We start from the raw sequence: 19,340 nt of genomic DNA on the forward strand, positions 1-19,340 counted from the left end.
TTTTTGGCCATGCACCCCCCCGTTACCTCCTGACCATGGAAATAAAAATAGCATAAGCTAATAAAGCTATATATATATATATATATATATATATGAACCTGAATATGGCATACTGGTATATGCAGCATAGGCTATATTCTGCATATACTTGCTATATTGTGGCACCGAGTGCCACGCTGTGAACTTCTGAAAGTTTGCTAATTTTGAAAAATCGTGAAAATGTGCCTCAAATCTTTGAATGTAGCCTATATATTATTAGAGTGAACATTTTAACTCAAATCTTTGCTTCTGGGGAGGTCCCTGGAACAACATATTTTCAGATGGGGGTTGGGGTGGGCATATTGCATATATTTGTTGGGGTCCTTGACATGAAATATTGAGCACCACTGATACAGACACATGGTTTTTCAGAAAACTTTGACGGATTTCATAAAACGAAGTAACAAACCAATCTGTATGGTAGATTTTAATACAACCAGCACATTCAGGGGGAAGAACAGGTGCTCACGGGAGGTCAAAGGTGCTGCCACAGATCAAATGGGATCAAGGCGTAGGAAAAAGACGATCCGGGCACTCCCGTAAAGAAGAGGAATAGCCTTTATTTAAAAAGTGACCTGGCCAAGTAATCCTGGTCTCTAAACTGCCTCCCCCTGGCTAGCCGGGGTGCCTGATGGAGAGGAAAGGAACTGGCTGGAATAACGTGTCCAACCCTGTCAAGTGGAGGAAGCATGAGGTCAGTCCGTTGCTCTCCCCAGGTTGGCAGAGTGTAGAGCCCAGGATTACATTAGATAATTGACACTGGGTGGAAAAAATGGGTTACAAAAATCGTGGGTTCAAAATTTTATGGGGAAAAAATGCCAACTGCCAACATTTTTCGACCATGAAAGGTCTTCATCACTATCTGAGTGAAATTAAATATACAAACTCAGTTGATGCATCATGGGTAATTAAATACTAGCACATTAGTGGTTGGAGATGCACGGTCTCACCGCCGTTGAGAAATGTAAATCCTGTACTGGTCACTGGTGTAACTTGGGTAGGATTGAGAGGGAGACCCAGGTTCAAATCCTGGGTATAGGAATTAAGGATTGTAGCTTTTAAAAGGCCATTGCAAGTGAAGTAGAAAAATACAGTTCTCGAAGAAACTACTGCAACTGGAAGTATTGTGTTGGGGTTAAGCATTTTGTCAGAAATACAAATGGTAAATGGTGCATTTATATAGAGCCTTTATCCAAGGCGCTTTACAGAGATTGTGCATTCATACACCGATGGCGGCGGAAACCATGCAGGGCACCAACCAGCACATCAGGAGCAATTAGGCGTTCAGAGTCTTGCTCAAGGACACTTCGACATTAACTATGGTAGCCAACAAGTACTAAGCAAGCTCACCGTTTGAGAGTTGGAACGGTGATCCTAGCTAAAAGTATGAAGGACTATATGGGTGCCGTTTGGTGCCTGTCGCCATCTGTGTGTGAATGTAATGCACATGTAAAGCGCCTTGGATAAAGGTCCTATATAAATGCACCATTTACTTAGGTTACATTTAGGAATAGGGTTAGGTTTAGGCATAGTTTTACTGGGGTTACGTTTAGGAATAGGTTTAGGCATAGTTTTACTGGGGTTACGTTTAGGAATAGGTTTAGGCATAGTTTTACTGGGGTTACGTTTAGGAATAGGTTTAGGCATAGTTTTACTGGGGTTACGTTTAGGAATAGGTTTAGGCATAGTTTTACTGGGGTTACGTTTAGGAATAGGTTTAGGCATAGTTTTACTGGGGTTACGTTTAGGAATAGGTTTAGGCATAGTTTTACTGGGGTTACGTTTAGGAATAGGGTTAGGTTTTGGCATAGTTTTACTGAGTTTAAAGTTAGGTTTAACCATCATTTACTTTAGAATGAGCAGTTCCGCCGGCTGTACGCCCGGAGCGAGTTGGTAAATGGGCGACTCGTCTGGTATTCCCAAAAAGAGGCAGAACTAGAAAATTCGCAATTTAAAAAAATTGCAGAGTGTGGTTGCCGCAGTGGCTTACATATGCCCCTCCCACTAGTATTGCCAGCCAATTACAATTTCAAGTCACGCCTTAGATCATGCGTAAGTAATTCGGAGGGGATTTAACCCCCGAAATTCATGTTTTTGCGACAAACGGTTACATTTCTCGCATTTGCGGCGCCCCCTATGGATGAAAATGGAATTGCTTTTAGAACTTGGTTGATTGAACCACCCCGGACATGTGATTGAAATTTGGGATGGATTGGACATTCCGTTCGTGATTTATGGCATTTTTTGTGATATAGGCCCCTCCTACTAACTTCGGAAGACGATTACGGCCGAACGATACGCACTTTCAAAATTCTGCGGCTCAGTTTTAATTGGATGGATCACGTGTGCCGATTTCTGTGAGATTTGGACAAAATCTGTAGGAGGAAAAGCAAAAAGTGTGTTTTGGACAAAATTCAAAATGGCGGAAAATCTATCATGGCGGAAATGGGCGTGGCCTATATGGGGATGCGTCATGACCCAAGGAATCCAGGGGAAAAATAATTTTGATTTTACGACCTACGGTTCAAGATTTACAAGCCAAAAGGTAAAGTGGGCTGTTATAGCGCCACCATGAGGCCGACCGATAAAATTTTAGGGTTAAATAATTTTAGTGATAATGTTGAAATATCCCTAAAAGTTTTGTAACTATAGTGATTACAGTCTCCGAGGAACAAATACTTTTATGTGAATTTTTGCCTTTTCCCATTCATGTCAATGGGGAAATTTAATTCACTAATAAATTCATATCAATTAAATTTTTCCGGTCAATTTGACATATGGCTCAAGTGCGTACAGCGTACAGTGTGGGAGGTATAAAGCGTCAAAATAAAGACTACTCCAGTGAGAAAATAATAAAGTGTCACAGTTACAAGAGTCTGGTTGCCCATTCGGGCAACCACACTAATAAAGTGTCACAGTTACAAGAGTCTGGTTGCCCATTCGGGCAACCACACTAACTAGAAAGCAGTTCCTGTAGAAACTGCGTGGGCTCGCGTAAAATGCTTTGTATAAAGTTATTGCCGTGTCAAGTTTGAAACTCGGGGACCGGAGTAATGGTGTTACCATTGGTGTTCTAAATCTATAATCAAAATTTCGGGACTGTAGCATATTGTAAAGAAAAGTAGAAAATGCATTAAAGCTGAAGTAAAAGTTAAAAAAAGTATGAAAATGTGTAAAAACTATAGTTTAAGCAGAATAAAGTATGTGGAAGTTGTAGAAGTGTTTTTAAAGTTTTTCTTTAAATGTGTAAAAAAAAAAAATTGAAGTTTTTTCTTTTTAAGTAAAAAAGTTTTCAATTTTTTCATTTTTTTTCATTTTTTCATTTTTTTAATTTTTTTTAAATTTTTTGTAAGTTTTTTAAATTTTTAATTTTTTTTTAAATTGTTTTAAAAAAAATTAAATTTTTAATTTTTGTTTTAATTTTTTTGAAAATATTTTTTTATAAACGTGTGTGTGTGTGCGTGCGTGCGTGCGTGCACTTGCGAGAGCTTTGTAAAGGCCAGCCAATAGGAAGACAGGGTGTGTGTGTGCGTGCATGCGTGCGTGCGTGCTCTTGCGAGAGCTGTGTAAAGGCCATCCAATTGCACAAATAGCAGACCTACAAGCCCACAAGGTATCGCAGAGCAACTCATTGAGATCTTGTAACTTTAATTTCAGCCCTGTAATTAAGCTCTTATATGTCTCAGCTGTGGAAGTGTAAAAGACAAACAAGTGGCGCGCAACTTGAAGGTCTTGATCTTGAATGGTCTTGAATGGTCTTGAATGGGGGGAAACTATGCCTGAACAAATTGCTCTATCGCAAAAAGTAAAAGTCGAATGCAAATAATTCTTTCGCTGTGAGTGGCCTGAGATATTGAGGTACACCATGTGCGATTGTGGTGTTGGTACGATCGACAATGTGGTTATAAGAGCGAGTTAAGAATTGTCATCGCGATAATTTCCTCGTAAGATTTCTACAATGGATGTCAATGAGCAGATTGACTGTATTTGTGTCACTTAAAAGGCCGTAGTTCACATTCTGTATGTCTCTGTGTTTTGGTGGTCACATTGTGTGAAAGAGGACATGTGTGGCTACAAAATGACCAAAGAACATGCGTGTAAAGTGAATATTTTGGCCGGGACGGCAATTTGTTTGGTAAATTTTCAAGGAAAGATTTTCTGTTCTACGCACTCTAGTGAAAGAAGCCCGCACTCTAAGTTGGCACTAATTAGGCGAAACGGCCTGCGATTGAACTGCGATTTCGGAAAAACCGTTTAACGTATTCGAATACGGTTTGAACCACGAAAAAGTGCAGAGTCGTGTGAGCTTTCTAAAGTTTAAATCACGTTTCTACGACAAAGTATGCCAGAGTAATGAGGCTGCATAAGTGAGGTTGATTTAGAGATAAATCCCATACATTGTCAATGGGAGGAAAAAACTATAAATAAAGTTAAATATTTTAAAAAGTATAAACTTTTTCAAAACAAATTTTTCACCAATTAAAGTTCAAAGATAGATGAACATTATAAAGTTTGAATGAAGTTTCAAAGTGAAAGTATGACGGAGTAATAAGAGCTCAAAAAAGTTAACTGTGAAAAATGGGACCTTTCTTCCATCGACTCTCACTATAAAGAATGTAAAAAAAAGTTAAAAAGTTAAAAAGTATAAAAAGTATAAAACTTTGTAAAAAAAAAAAAAAAAGCATAAATAACTGCAAAGAGCTGAACAGTTTGAAGTTTGAACTACATTTCTAGTATAAAGTATGCGGAAGTAGTTAGGTGCCAAAAAAAAGGGTGGAATAAAACATAAGAAGAATAACTAGAAAGCAGTTCCTGTAGAAACTGCGTGGGCTCGCGTAAAATGCTTTGTATAAAGTTATTGCCGTGTCAAGTTTGAAACTCGGGGACCGGAGTAATGGTGTTACCATTGGTGTTCTAAATCTATAATCAAAATTTCGGGACTGTAGCATATTGTAAAGAAAAGTAGAAAATGCATTAAAGCTGAAGTAAAAGTTAAAAAAAGTATGAAAATGTGTAAAAACTATAGTTTAAGCAGAATAAAGTATGTGGAAGTTGTAGAAGTGTTTTTAAAGTTTTTCTTTAAATGTGTAAAAAAAAAAAATTGAAGTTTTTTCTTTTTAAGTAAAAAAGTTTTCAATTTTTTCATTTTTTTTCATTTTTTCATTTTTTTAATTTTTTTTAAATTTTTTGTAAGTTTTTTAAATTTTTAATTTTTTTTTAAATTGTTTTAAAAAAAATTAAATTTTTAATTTTTGTTTTAATTTTTTTGAAAATATTTTTTTATAAACGTGTGTGTGTGTGTGCGTGCGTGCGTGCGTGCACTTGCGAGAGCTTTGTAAAGGCCAGCCAATAGGAAGACAGGGTGTGTGTGTGCGTGCATGCGTGCGTGCGTGCTCTTGCGAGAGCTGTGTAAAGGCCATCCAATTGCACAAATAGCAGACCTACAAGCCCACAAGGTATCGCAGAGCAACTCATTGAGATCTTGTAACTTTAATTTCAGCCCTGTAATTAAGCTCTTATATGTCTCAGCTGTGGAAGTGTAAAAGACAAACAAGTGGCGCGCAACTTGAAGGTCTTGATCTTGAATGGTCTTGAATGGGGGGAAACTATGCCTGAACAAATTGCTCTATCGCAAAAAGTAAAAGTCGAATGCAAATAATTATTTCGCTGTGAGTGGCCTGAGATATTGAGGTACACCATGTGCGATTGTGGTGTTGGTACGATCGACAATGTGGTTATAAGAGCGAGTTAAGAATTGTCATCGCGATAATTTCCTCGTAAGATTTCTACAATGGATGTCAATGAGCAGATTGACTGTATTTGTGTCACTTAAAAGGCCGTAGTTCACATTCTGTATGTCTCTGTGTTTTGGTGGTCACATTGTGTGAAAGAGGACATGTGTGGCTACAAAATGACCAAAGAACATGCGTGTAAAGTGAATATTTTGGCCGGGACGGCAATTTGTTTGGTAAATTTTCAAGGAAAGATTTTCTGTTCTACGCACTCTAGTGAAAGAAGCCCGCACTCTAAGTTGGCACTAATTAGGCGAAACGGCCTGCGATTGAACTGCGATTTCGGAAAAACCGTTTAACGTATTCGAATACGGTTTGAACCACGAAAAAGTGCAGAGTCGTGTGAGCTTTCTAAAGTTTAAATCACGTTTCTACGACAAAGTATGCCAGAGTAATGAGGCTGCATAAGTGAGGTTGATTTAGAGATAAATCCCATACATTGTCAATGGGAGGAAAAAACTATAAATAAAGTTAAATATTTTAAAAAGTATAAACTTTTTCAAAACAAATTTTTCACCAATTAAAGTTCAAAGATAGATGAACATTATAAAGTTTGAATGAAGTTTCAAAGTGAAAGTATGACGGAGTAATAAGAGCTCAAAAAAGTTAACTGTGAAAAATGGGACCTTTCTTCCATCGACTCTCACTATAAAGAATGTAAAAAAAAGTTAAAAAGTTAAAAAGTATAAAAAGTATAAAACTTTGTAAAAAAAAAAAAACAAGCATAAATAACTGCAAAGAGCTGAACAGTTTGAAGTTTGAACTACATTTCTAGTATAAAGTATGCGGAAGTAGTTAGGTGCCAAAAAAAAGGGTGGAATAAAACATAAGAAGAATAACTAGAAAGCAGTTCCTGTAGAAACTGCGTGGGCTCGCGTAAAATGCTTTGTATAAAGTTATTGCCGTGTCAAGTTTGAAACTCGGGGACCGGAGTAATGGTGTTACCATTGGTGTTCTAAATCTATAATCAAAATTTCGGGACTGTAGCATATTGTAAAGAAAAGTAGAAAATGCATTAAAGCTGAAGTAAAAGTTAAAAAAAGTATGAAAATGTGTAAAAACTATAGTTTAAGCAGAATAAAGTATGTGGAAGTTGTAGAAGTGTTTTTAAAGTTTTTCTTTAAATGTAAAAAAAAAAAAAAAATCTAAAGAATTGAAGTTTTTTCTTTTTAAGTAAAAAAGAAAAAAAATTATTTTTAAGTTTTCATTTTTTTCATTTTTTTCATTTTTTTTTTTTTATTTTATTATTATTTTTTTAAGTTTTTTTAAGTTTTTTTTTTTTTTTTCATTTTTTTGAAAATATTTTTTTATAAACGTGTGCGTGCGTGCGTGCGTGCGTGCGTGCGTGCGTGCACTTGCGAGAGCTGTGTAAAGGCCAGCCAATAGGAAGACAGGGTGTGTGTGTGCGTGCGTGCATGCGTGCGTGCGTGCTCTTGCGAGAGCTGTGTAAAGGCCATCCAATTGCACAAATAGCAGACCTACAAGCCCACAAGGTATCGCAGAGCAACTCATTGAGATCTTGTAACTTTAATTTCAGCCCTGTAATTAAGCTCTTATATGTCTCAGCTGTGGAAGTGTAAAAGACAAACAAGTGGCGCGCAACTTGAAGGTCTTGATCTTGAATGGTCTTGAATGGTCTTGAATGGGGGGAAACTATGCCCGAACAAATTGCTCTATCGCAAAAAGTAAAAGTCGAATGCAAATAATTCTTTCGCTGTGAGTGGCCTGAGATATTGAGGTACACCATGTGCGATTGTGGTGTTGGTACGATCGAAAATGTGGTTATAAGAGCGAGTTAAGAATTGTCATCGCGATAATTTCCTCGTAAGGATTTTACAATTGAGGTCAATGAGCAGATTGACTGTATTTGTGTCACTTAAAAGGCCGTAGTTCACATTCTGTATGTCTCTGTGTTTTGGTGGTCACATTGTGTGAAAGAGGACATGTGTGGCTACAAAATGACCAAAGAACATGCGTGTAAAGTGAATATTTTGGCCGGGACGGCAATTTGTTTGGTAAATTTTCAAGGAAAGATTTTCTGTTCACGCACTCTAGTGAAAGAAGCCCCCCACTCTAAGTTGGCACTAATTAGGCGAAACGGCCTGCGATTGAACTGCGATTTCGGAAAAACCGTTTAACGTATTCGAATACGGTTTGAACCACGAAAAAGTCCAGAGTCGTGTGAGCTTTCTAAAGTTTAAATCACGTTTCTACGACAAAGTATGCCAGAGTAATGAGGCTGCAAAAGTGAGGTTGATTTAGAGATAAATCCCATACATTGTCAATGGGAGGAAAAAACTATAAATAAAGTTAAATATTTTAAAAAGTATAAACTTTTTCAAAACAACTTTTTCACCAATTAAAGTTCAAAGATAGATGAACATTATAAAGTTTGAATGAAGTTTCAAAGTGAAAGTATGACGGAGTAATAAGAGCTCAAAAAAGTTAACTGTGAAAAATGGGACCTTTCTTCCATCGACTCTCACTATAAAGAATGTAAAAAAAAGTTAAAAAGTTAAAAAGTATAAAAAGTATAAAACTTTGTAAAAATAAAAATACAAGCAACCATCACTGCAAAGAGCTGAACAGTTTGAAGTTTGAACTAAATTTCTAGCATAAAGTATGTGGAAGTAGTTAGGTGCCAAATAAAACGGCGGAATAAAGAAGCAGAATAAATATAGACTGGCAATATCTATTGTGTGCTCGCTGTGGCGAGCCCACAAATATAGGCTGCCAATAACTATTGTGTGCTCGCTGTGGCGAGCCCACAATAAAGAAGTATAAATATAGGCTGGCAATATCTATTGTGTGCTCGCTGTGGCGAGCCCACAATAAAAGGTCACAAAAACAATAGTATGGTTGCCTTCAGGCAACCACACTAATAAAGTGTTACAATTACTAGAGTCTGGTTGCCCATTCGGGCAACCACACTAATAACAGCAGGAAGGCATGGGCCACAATCCACCGTCTTGGCAAAGACCACACCACCCATAATTCACAACGGTCACAGCAAACTCTATTGCATCACAACTGGTGTAGTTATTGGATGGAGCCCGCACACCACCAAAAAAAGAAAAACAACATACTATAGTATGCCCTCCGTGACCATGGACTTTAGCCTTTCGCTTTTCTGCGATTTTTTTTTTTTTTTTAATATTTTTTGCGGCTTACGCCTTTATTGATTTTTTTAAGGGATAGAAAGTAGGCTGACAGGAAACGGGAGAGAGATGGGGGGATGACATGCGGTAAAGGCCGTGTCGGGTCCGGGAGTCGAACCCGCGGCACACCGCGACTGGATCACCAGTCCGGTGCCCAGACCGTTACGCTACGGCCTGGGCGCTTTTCTGCGATTTAACCTTTTTTCAAATCCTCAACAATGATGAAGAATCGTGCACTATAGCGTGCCACTTAATGACCTTGACCAATATCAATGACCTTGAGCAGTATAAATTACCTTCAATAAGACTAGTAAATGACCTTGACCAGTATAAATGACCTTGACAAGTACAAATGACCTTGACCAGTATAAATGACCTTCACCAGTAGAAATGACCGTGACCAGTATACATGACCTTCATGAGACTAGTAAATGACCTTGACCAGTATAAATGACCTTTATAAGACTAGTAAATGATCTTCACCAGTATAAATGACCTTGACCAGTATGCGGTCCGTGACCATGGACTATAGCCTTTTGCTTTTCCTTGATTTTCACCTTTAAAAAATCCTCAACAATGATGAAGAATCGCGCACTATAGCGCGCCGCTCAATGACCTGAGACCATGGACCAATGAATGAAATACAACACATTGAGCAGGGCACTGCAGGGAGTTGAACCCCGTTCCGGTAAACCAGAAGTCCGACACCAGTGCCTTAGTTTTTGTGTTGTTGTTCATTTAAAGGTCCAGGTGTGCATACGCATGTGCGCCTGTGCGTGTGTAGGTGCATGTGTGCATGTGTGTGTGCACGCTTCAATGACCACTGTTGGACCCAATGGCGATCAAGGACCTCAGGGAGCCACCCATAATTCACAACGGTCACAGCAAACTCTGTTGCATCACAACTGGTGGCCAACAGTCGTAACCAACACCGCCGCCGACCCACAGGAGAATACCATCGCACAGTGGTATCAGACCAACCACAATCAGCCAGCCCTCAAACCAAACCATTCGACCTAGAAGAACTCGAAACCCGGAAAAGCAGCAGGGATTGATGACATACTGGCAAAAATTATACAGCACCTGGAACCTAACGCAAAGACCTGGCTCGTGGGGATGCTGAACACATGCATGGCACAGAAAACCATCCCTTCTGTCTGGAGAAAGGTCAAAGTGGTTGCAATCCCCAAACCTGGCAAAGACCCATCATCCTCAAAGAGCTACCGACCCATTTCCCTCCTCTGCATCACCTACAAGAGAGGCTGCTACTCCAACGCCTCATACCACTCATAGACACCAAGCTGACTAAAGACCAAGGTGGTTTCCGTCCCGTCCTGTGCTGGACAGAGCTCAACCTCACCCAACACATTGAGGATGGGTTTGAGGGAAAACAAATAACTGGAGCAGCAACTGGAGGGCGAAGCAAGCACGCAGGCAGCTTGTGCCTGCCTGCGTGCCTGCCTGCCTTCCTGCCTGCCTTCCTCATGTGGAAGCTGCATAGTTGACTTTGTGTGTGTCTTTCTTTTTCTGTCTGTCTTTCTTAGGATGAAGATCAAGGTAGACGCCGTTGGAAGGCTCAACACAAGCCGATGCCCCTAGAGATCCATCCCAAAGCTTCCCTCAGGGAGTCCAGCAAGCCAGCTAGCCAGCAAGCCCGCCCAGTCAGCCAACGCAGCCAGCCAGCTCCGCCAGTCAGCCAGTGTAGAAAGTCAGGCTGACAAGCCAGAGCATATCAGCCCTTGCAGTCCGCCATTGCAGCCATACCAGCCTTGCTCAGTCAGCTCAGCCAGGCCTCTCTCGAGGCCTGGCTCTCTGTCTGCCTGGCCCGGTCTGCCCTGCCCTGCCTTGCAGCAACAGAACCAGCCTTGCTAGCAAGCCAGCCAGCTCAGAATACGAGCTCAGCAAGCCAGCGCAGCTGGCAAGCACGCAGTTAGTCTTAACCAGTTTCAGACAGGCAGGCCAAGGCAGACAGACAGGAAGACCGAGGCGCCTAGGCAGGCAGACAGGCCAGGAAGGCAACAAAGTGCAGGCAGGGGGACTATCCGGCCTAAGGCTGCGCTGCAAGGGTTGGAGCCTGGCCAGCTCCTGCTGATCTCCGCTGAGTGGCTGTGGCTGCACAGTAAGGCTGCAGTAACCTAGTCTGGGCTTGTTGCTGCACTGGTTTGCTCAGCTCGCATTCTGAGCTGGCTGGCTTGCCAGAAAGGCTGGTTCTGTTGCTGCAAGGCAGGGCGGGGCAGACCGGGCCAGGCAGACAGAGAGCCAGGCCTCGAGAGAGGCCTGGCTGAGCTGACTGAGCAAGGCTGGCATGGCTGCAGTGGCTGACTGCAAGGGCTGATATGCTCTGGCTTGGCAGCCTGACTTTCTACACTGGCTGACTGGCGGAGCTGACTGGCTGCGTTCGCTGACTGGGCAGGCTTGCTGGCTAGCTGGCTTGCTGGGCTCCCTGAGGGAAGCTTTGGGATGGATCTCTAGGGGCATCGGCTTGTGTTGAGCCTTCCAACGGCGTCTACCTTGATCTCCGTCCTAAGAAAGAAAGACAGAAAAAGAAAGACACACACAAACCCAACTATGCAGCTTCCACCTGAGGAACCGAGACGCGAAAAAAGAACTGAGCGTCACTTGGGATGGTCACAAACTCTCCAACCATACCCACCCCATGTATCTTGGAGTTACACTGGACAGGACACTCTTCTTCAAAAAACACCTGGAGAACACAAAAGCCACGGTCAACACCCACAATAACATCCTGTGAAAACTAGTGAACTCCAAGAGGGGCGCAGACCCACAAACAATCTGTGCAACTGCCATGGCCCTGTCTTTCTCTACAGCAGAGTATGCCTGCTCAAGCTGGAGCCGATCACGTCACACCAAATTGGTCGACACAGCCCTAAATGACACCTGTCGCATCAACACGGGATGCGTCAAGACAACACCTGTCCCGTGCCTTTATGCGCTAGCCGGCACCTCCCCCCGCACATCAGACGACTGTGTATCGCTCAAGATGAATGGAGAACACAGGAGATAGACAGTGAAGTTGGGAATGAACGAAGGAAAGTCTGGAATGAAATGATAGAGAACACCTCACACACACATAGTTTCCTTTTGTGGCTGTTTACATTCGAGGGTCGCCGGTCCTCTCGAACGGAACAGTTTAACGTCATGCCCAGGACGAAAAGATATAGAGAACACCAACATGACAAATAACAGCAGGAAGGCATGGGCCACAATCCACCGTCTTGGCAAAGACCACACCACCCATAATTCACAACGGTCACAGCAAACTCTATTGCGTCACAACTGGTGTAGTTATTGGATGGAGATGAAGAATCGCGCACTATAGCGCGCCGCTCAATGACCTGAGACCATGGACCAATGAATGAAATACAACACATTGAGCAGGGCACTGCAGGGAGTTGAACCCCGTTCCGGTAAACCAGAAGTCCGACACCAGCGCCTTAGTTTTTGTGTTGTTGTTCATTTAAAGGTCCATGTGTGCATGTGTGTGTGCACGCTTCAATGGCCACTGTTGGACCCCATGGGGATCAAGGACCTCAGGGAGCCACCCATAATTCACAACGGTCACAGCGAACTCTGTTGCATCACAACTGGTGGCCAACAGTCGTAACCAACACCGCCGCCGACACACAGGAGATTACCATTGCACAGTGGCATCAGACCAACCACAATCAGCCAGCCCTCAAACCAAACCCTTCGACCTAGAAGAACTCTAAACCGCAATGGGAAAGTTGAAACCCGGAAAAGCAGCAGGGATTGATGACATACTGGCAGAAATTATACAGCACCTGGAACCTAACGCAAACACCTGGCTCGTAGGGATGCTGAATACATGCATGGCACAGAAAACCATCCCTTCTGTCTGGAGAAAGGCCAAAGTGGTTGCAATCCCCAAACCTGGCAAAGACCCATCATCCCCAAAGAGCTACCGACCCATTTCCCTCCTCTGCATCACCTACAAGAGAGGCTGCTACTCCTGTTTACATTTGAGGGTCGCCGGTCCTCTCGAACGGAACAGTTTAACGTCATGCCCAGGACGAAAAGATATAGAGAACACCAACATGACAAATAACAGCAGGAAGGCATGAGCCACAATCCACCGTCTTGGCAAAGACCACACCACCCATAATTCACAACAGTCACAGCAAACTATGTTGCAACACAACTGGTGTAGGTATTGGATGGAGCCCGCACATCACAGGTATAAAAAAAACGTTCTGTATTGAAATACTGACAACGTTTCGATCTATTTGATCTTCATCAGGTCATGTGTACACAAAACATACACTTTTATACTAAGGGAGTGCCCCCATCAACCAATCAAAACACCACATTTTGGTGCCCCTCCCATCACTGCAGGTGTGACACGTCAACCCTGAGTGAGTAGGTGGGGACCCAGACATATTGATGTAAATATAGTCTGTTCAGAAATGTTAGTGCCTCTCATAGAGCTTGTAGGTGATGCAGGAGGGAAATGGGTCGGTAGCTCTTCGGGGATAATGGGTCTTTGCCAGGTTTAGGGATTGCAACCACTTCGGCCTTTTTCCAAACAGAAGGGATGGTTTTCTGTGCTATGCATGTGTTCAGCATCCCCACAAGCCAGGTCCTTGCGTTAGGTCCCAGGTGCTGTATCATTTCTGCCAGTATGCCATCAATCCCTGCTGCTTTTCCGGGTTTCAACTTTCCCATTGCAGTTTCACGTTCTTCTAAGTCGAAGGGTTTGGTTTGAGGGCTGGCTGATTGTGGTTGGTCTGATACCACTGTGCGATGGTATTCTATGTGAGTCGGTGGCGGTGTTGGTTACAACTGTTGGCCACCAGTTGTGACCAAGACCGCCACCGACCCACAGGAGAATACCATCGCACAGTGGTATCAGACCAACCACAATCAGCCAGCCCTCAAACCAAACCCTTCGACCTAGAAGAACTTGAAACTGCAATGGGAAAGTTGAAACCCGGAAAAGCAGCAGGGATTGATGACCTACTGGCAGAAATGTTACAGCACCTGGGACCCAACGCAAAGACCTGGCTTGTGGGGATGCTGAACACATGCATAGCACAGAAAACCATCCCTTCTGTCTGGGAAAAGGCCAAAGTGGTTGCAATCCTTAAACCTGGCAAAGACCCATTATCCACAAAGAGCTACCAACCCATTTCCCTCTGCATCACCTACAAGGCTATATGAGAAGCTGCTACTCCAACGCCTCGTTGCCACTCATAGACACCAAGCTGACTAAAGACCAAGCTGGTTTCCGTCCTGGCCGCTCCTGTGCTGGACAGAGCTCAACCTCACCCAACACATTGAGGATGGGTTTGAGGGAAAACAAATAACTGGAGCAGCATTCAGAGATCTCTCTGCTGCCTACGACACTGTCCAACACCGCACAATGGTCAGGAAAAGCCTCCTCAACAACAGGCACTTCTATGTCCAGTTAAATGACCAGAGGAGTAAATGGAAAGCCCAAAAGAACGGCCTACCACAAGGTAGCCTGCTCGCCCCCTCCTTTTCAATATCTACACAAATGTCCAGCCACTACCCAAAGTAGTAGTACTGGAATGAAATGATAGAGAACACCTCACACACACATAGTTTCCTTTCGTGGCTGTTTACATTCGAGGGTCGCCGGTCCTCTCGAACGGAACAGTTTAACGTCATGCCCAGGACGAAAAGATATAGAGAACACCAACATGACAAATAACAGCAGGAAGGCATGAGCCACAATCCACCGTCTTGGCAAAGACCACACCACCCATAATTCACAACAGTCACAGCAAACTCTGTTGCATCACAACTGGTGTAGGTATTGGATGGAGCCCGCACATCACAGGTATAAAAAAAAAAACTTTCTGTATTGAAATACTGACAACGTTTCGATCTATTTGATCTTCATCATGTCATGTGTACACAAAACATACACTTTTATACTAAGGGAGTGCCCCCATCAACCAATCAAAACACCACATTTTGGTGCCCCTCCCATCACTGCAGGTGTGACACGTCAACCCTGAGTGAGTAGGTGGGGACCCAGACATATTGATGTAAATATAGTCTGTTCAGAAATGTTAGTGCCTCTCATAGAGCTTGTAGGTGATGCAGGAGGGAAATGGGTCGGTAGCTCTTCGGGGATAATGGGTCTTTGCCAGGTTTAGGGATTGCAACCACTTCGGCCTTTTTCCAAACAGAAGGGATGGTTTTCTGTGCTATGCATGTGTTCAGCATCCCCACAAGCCAGGTCCTTGTGTTAGGTCCCAGGTGCTGTATCATTTCTGCCAGTATGCCATCAATCCCTGCTGCTTTTCCGGGTTTCAACTTTCCCATTGCAGTTTCACGTTCTTCTAAGTCGAAGGGTTTGGTTTGAGGGCTGGCTGATTGTGGTTGGTCTGATACCACTGTGCGATGGTATTCTATGTGAGTCGGTGGCGGTGTTGGTTACAACTGTTGGCCACCAGTTGTGACCAAGACCGCCACCGACCCACAGGAGAATACCATCGCACAGTGGTATCAGACCAACCACAATCAGCCAGCCCTCAAACCAAACCCTTCGACCTAGAAGAACTTGAAACTGCAATGGGAAAGTTGAAACCCGGAAAAGCAGCAGGGATTGATGACCTACTGGCAGAAATGTTACAGCACCTGGGACCCAACGCAAAGACCTGGCTTGTGGGGATGCTGAACACATGCATAGCACAGAAAACCATCCCTTCTGTCTGGGAAAAGGCCAAAGTGGTTGCAATCCTTAAACCTGGCAAAGACCCATTATCCACAAAGAGCTACCAACCCATTTCCCTCTGCATCACCTACAAGGCTATATGAGAAGCTGCTACTCCAACGCCTCGTTGCCACTCATAGACACCAAGCTGACTAAAGACCAAGCTGGTTTCCGTCCTGGCCGCTCCTGTGCTGGACAGAGCTCAACCTCACCCAACACATTGAGGATGGGTTTGAGGGAAAACAAATAACTGGAGCAGCATTCAGAGATCTCTCTGCTGCCTACGACACTGTCCAACACCGCACAATGGTCAGGAAAAGCCTCCTCAACAACAGGCGCTTCTATGTCCAGTTAAATGACCAGAGGAGTAAATGGAAAGCCCAAAAGAACGGCCTACCACAAGGTAGCCTGCTCGCCCCCTCCTTTTCAATATCTACACAAACGTCCAGCCACTACCCAAAGTAGTAGTACTGGAATGAAATGATAGAGAACACCTCACACACACATAGTTTCCTTTCGTGGCTGTTTACATTCGAGGGTCGCCGGTCCTCTCGAACGGAACAGTTTAACGTCATGCCCAGGACGAAAAGATATAGAGAACACCAACATCACAAATAACAGCAGGAAGGCATTATAAATTACCTTCATGAGACTAGTAAATGACCTTGACCAGTATAAATGACCTTCATAAGACTAGTAAATGATCTTCACCAGTATAAATGACCTTGACCAGTATGTGGTCCGTGACCATGGACTATAGCCTTTTGCTTTTCCTTGATTTTCACCTTTTTTTTAAATCCTCAACAATGATGAAGAATCGCGCACTATAGCGCGCCGCTCAATGACCTCTGAGACCATGGACCAATGAATGAAATACAACACATTGAGCAGGGCACTGCAGGGAGTTGAACCCCGTTCCGGTAAACCAGAAGTCCGACACCAGTGCCTTAGTTTTTGTGTTGTTGTTCATTTAAAGGTCCAGGTGTGCATACGCATGTGCGCCTGTGCGTGTGTAGGTGCATGTGTGCGCACGCTTCAATGACCACTGTTGGACCCAATGGCGATCAAGGACCTCAGGGAGCCACCCATAATTCACAACGGTCACAGCGAACTCTGTTGCATCACAACTGGTGGCCAACAGTCGTAACCAACACCGCCGCCGACCCACAGGAGAATACCATCGCACAGTGGTATCAGACCAACCACAATCAGCCAGCCCTCAAACCAAACCCTTCGACCTAGAAGAACTCGAAACTGCAATGGGAAAGTTGAAACCCGGAAAAGCAGCAGAGATTGATGACATACTGGCAGAAATTATACAGCACCTGGAACCTACCGCAAAGACCTGGCTCGTGAGGATGCTGAATACATGCATGGCACAGAAAACCATCCCTTCTGTCTGGAGAAAGGCCAAAGTGGTTGCAATCCCCAAACCTGGCAAAGACCCATCATCCTCAAAGAGCTACCGACCCATTTCCCTCCTCTGCATCACCTACAAGAGAGGCTGCTACTCCTGTTTACATTCGAGGGTCGCCGGTCCTCTCGAACGGAACAGTTTAACGTCATGTCCAGGACGAAAAGATATAGAGAACACCAACATGACAAATAACAGCAGGAAGGCATGAGCCACAATCCACCGTCTTGGCAAAGACCACACCACCCATAATTCACAACGGTCACAGCAAACTCTGTTGCATCACAACTGGTGTAGGTATTGGATGGAGCCCGCACATCACAGGTATAAAAAAAACCGTTCTGTATTGAAATACTGACAACGTTTCGATCTATTTGATCTTCATCATGTCATGTGTACACAAAACATACACTTTTATACTAAGGGAGTGCCCCCATCAACCAATCAAAACACCACATTTTGGTGCCCCTCCCATCACTGCAGGTGTGACACGTCAACCCTGAGTGAGTAGGTGGGGACCCAGACATATTGATGTAAATATAGTCTGTTCAGAAATGTTAGTGCCTCTCATAGAGCTTGTAGGTGATGCAGGAGGGAAATGGGTCGGTAGCTCTTCGGGGATAATGGGTCTTTGCCAGGTTTAGGGATTGCAACCACTTCGGCCTTTTTCCAAACAGAAGGGATGGTTTTCTGTGCTATGCATGTGTTCAGCATCCCCACAAGCCAGGTCCTTGCGTTAGGTCCCAGGTGCTGTATCATTTCTGCCAGTATGCCATCAATCCCTGCTGCTTTTCCGGGTTTCAACTTTCCCATTGCAGTTTCACGTTCTTCTAAGTCGAAGGGTTTGGTTTGAGGGCTGGCTGATTGTGGTTGGTCTGATACCACTGTGCGATGGTATTCTATGTGAGTCGGTGGCGGTGTTGGTTACAACTGTTGGCCACCAGTTGTGACCAAGACCGCCACCGACCCACAGGAGAATACCATTGCACAGTGGTATCAGACCAAGCACAATCAGCCAGCCCTCAAACCAAACCCTTCGACCTAGAAGAACTTGAAACTGCAATGGGAAAGTTGAAACCCGGAAAAGCAGCAGAGATTGATGACCTACTGGCAGAAATGTTACAGCACCTGGGACCCAACACAAAGACCTGGCTTGTGGGGATGCTGAACACATGCATAGCACAGAAAACCATCCCTTCTGTCTGGGAAAAGGCCAAAGTGGTTGCAATCCTTAAACCTGGCAAAGACCCATTATCCACAAAGAGCTACCGACCCATTTCCCTCTGCATCACCTACAAGGCTATATGAGAAGCTGCTACTCCAACGCCTCGTTGCCACTCATAGATACCAAGCTGACTAAAGACCAAGCTGGTTTCCGTCCCAGCCGCTCCTGTGCTGGACAGAGCTCAACCTCACCCAACACATTGAGGATGGGTTTGAGGGGAAACAAATAACTGGAGCAGCATTCAGAGATCTCTCTGCTGCCTACGACACTGTCCAACACCGCACAATGGTCAGGAAAAGCCTCCTCAACAACAGGCGCTTCTATGTCCAGTTAAATGACCAGAGGAGTAAATGGAAAGCCCAAAAGAACGGCCTCCCACAAGGTAGCGTGCTCGCCCCCCTCCTTTTCAATATCTACACAAACGACCAGCCACTACCCAATGCCTAATGCCAGCATTTCATCTACGCCGACAACCTCTGCATTACGACCCAACAAGCAGACTTCCAGAAGATTGAGTCTGTCCTTGAAAGTGCCCTCCAAGAAATGTCAAGCTACTACAATACAACCACCTGAAACCCAACCCATAGAGAACACCTCACACACACATAATTTCCTTTCGTGGCTGTTTACATTCGAGGGTCGCTGGTACTCTCGAACGGAACAGTTTAACGTCATGCCCAGGACGAAAAGATATAGAGAACACCAACATGACAAATAACAGCAGGAAGGCATGAGCCCCAATCCACCGTCTTGGCAAAAACCACACCACCCATAATTCACAACGGTCACAGCAAACTCTGTTGCATCACAACTGGTGTAGGTATTGGATGGAGCCCGCACTTCACAGGTATAAAAAAAACGTTCTGTATTGAAATACTGACAACGTTTCGATCTATTTGATCTTCATCAGGTCATGTGTACACAAAACATACACTTTTATACTAAGGGAGTGCCCCCATCAACCAATCAAAACACCACATTTTGGTGC

The 19,340-nt window shown here is 43.8% G+C and overlaps 1 protein-coding gene across 3 annotated transcripts in view; it reads left to right on the top strand.

Moving 5' to 3' along the window:
- Positions 1–19,340, top strand: part of spcs1 (signal peptidase complex subunit 1) — a 195,530-nt gene that overhangs the window by 146,622 nt on the left and 29,568 nt on the right. The window lies entirely within an intron of this gene.

This window comes from Protomyctophum parallelum (assembly GCF_964188405.1).
Source record: "Protomyctophum parallelum genome assembly, chromosome: 8".
NCBI lineage: Eukaryota > Metazoa > Chordata > Actinopteri > Myctophiformes > Myctophidae > Protomyctophum > Protomyctophum parallelum.